Source organism: Ornithorhynchus anatinus, chromosome 5, assembly GCF_004115215.2.
Source record: "Ornithorhynchus anatinus isolate Pmale09 chromosome 5, mOrnAna1.pri.v4, whole genome shotgun sequence".
Classification (NCBI taxonomy): domain Eukaryota; kingdom Metazoa; phylum Chordata; class Mammalia; order Monotremata; family Ornithorhynchidae; genus Ornithorhynchus; species Ornithorhynchus anatinus.
Genome location: NC_041732.1, coordinates 42,574,726 through 42,576,497, shown reverse-complemented (window position 1 = coordinate 42,576,497; position 1,772 = coordinate 42,574,726). Strand labels below are relative to the sequence as shown.

The 1,772-nt window shown below is 43.2% G+C and overlaps 1 non-coding gene across 1 annotated transcript; it reads right to left on the bottom strand.

The window, feature by feature from the left end:
• Positions 1–862: 862 nt before the first annotated feature.
• On the bottom strand, positions 863–1,001 carry LOC114812659. The gene has a single exon (XR_003760310.1). It is a non-coding gene; the product is annotated as a small nucleolar RNA SNORA7 (small nucleolar RNA).
• Positions 1,002–1,772: the final 771 nt, after the last annotated feature.

Here is a 1,772-nt window from a genome sequence, read left to right as displayed (position 1 = left end):
TAATGTGATATTCCCTGTCTCAGGGTTATAAAACTGGGTTATAATCCCAGTTTTGCCACTTGCCCACTCTGTAACCTTGGCATGTAAATAAACTGCTCGGTGCTTGGTATTAAGTTTAAATACCCATCCTCCCTCCCACTTAGACTGAGTCTCAAGTACGCAGGGACTGCAGTGCTTAGCATAAGTGCGAACAAATATAGTTAGTAGAAGTATTATAGAAAGGATTAACATTCAGGGCTTTAACTACTGGGGAGAAAATTGTGAGCCATAGAACAAAAATCATCCTCCTCCTTTACTAAAATGTCTCCAGCAGCCCAGAAAGGGATGAGCCTAAAAGCACTGGCCTCAGAAAAGGATAAAGTCAGAATAGATTGAAATTGCTTTAAAATGCTTCTAATCACAAATAATGGGTTTCTTTATAGGTTCTTTACTATCTTCCTAAACTCATTTATTGAGAATTTCTGTAGGTACAGGAAAATAAGGCCAAACAAAAACCAAATTTCCATTTTCTAGTTATCCAATTTTAATTTATATTGTAGCCTTAATGTGCAGCAACTATTTCCCTGTCATTTCCTTGTCTCACTACAGGCAATGAAACCAAACAAGAGTTACTTAAGAACATAAGAATGTGAATATCACATTGTTGTTGCTGTCTTATGTTGTCGAGTCGTGTCTGACCTATAGGGCCGCCATAGACGCATCTCTCCCAGAACGCCCCACTTCCATCTGCAATCGTTCTGGTAGTGTATTCATAGAGTTTTCTTGGTAAAAATATGGTTTACCATTGCCTCCTTCTGCACAGTAAATGAGTCTGCCCTCAACTCTCTCCCATGCCACTGCTGCCCAGCATAGGTGAGTTTTGACTTGTAGCAGATTGCCTTCCACTCACTAGCCACTGGCCAAGCTAGGAATGGAAAGGGTATGCCTCTGCTTGACTCTCCCTCCTGTAGTCTGAGTGGTAGAGTACTGGATACTCTCCAGATGCAACCCTGAGACAGGGAATATCATATTAGGTTGCATCAATCTAGCCTGGAATTCTTTCACAGTCAGGGTTTCAGGCCCAAGCTGCAGGCCCTGGGATGGCCCTTTCTTCCCAACTACCGCTGGGGAAGGCAAGAGCCTTGCTCCCCTCTCAGATTCCCCATCCCTGTGACTCTCATGGCATCATAATTCCAGACTCTTCAGATCCTCCCCTATCCTCCCACTGAACCCAATAGTAATCTAGCTTCAACCCCTGTAGGACCAAAGGCAAGAGAAAAGCTATTCTCTCTTGCCTTCACTGCCAAAGGACTTTCTATCAGTCCCTGCTTTGCTCCAGCACAATAAGGGAAGAAGCAGAAATGATGAGAGGCTCTCTATGCCCTGCTCCACCATATCAGAGCCCTACTACCCAGGAAAAAAACTGCCCTGCCTCTACATCCCTGAGGCTTCCCAGTAGGTCCCTGTTGTGTGTGGCTCCACTGCAGTAGGGAAAAGCAGCAACAGCAGCCTGAGGACATCTCCATTTTTAGAGGATTGTGAAGCCAGTAGCTGTGTCTGCTGGATGGTGAGCAGCCAGGAGCCTGAAACTTTGCTCCTCCAATCAAAGCAAAGTTAGCTCTTAATAAATAGCATTGATGGCATTTATTGCTGTCCAGGTCTTATATGTTGTTTATGTTTTTTCTTTCCCTATGTAACTGTCATCAATCCCTTCTCCCTGTTTTATACAAAATAAACTTAGAGACAGTTGTACAAGGATTGGAAAATAATTTAAATAAGTATTTATCAATAAC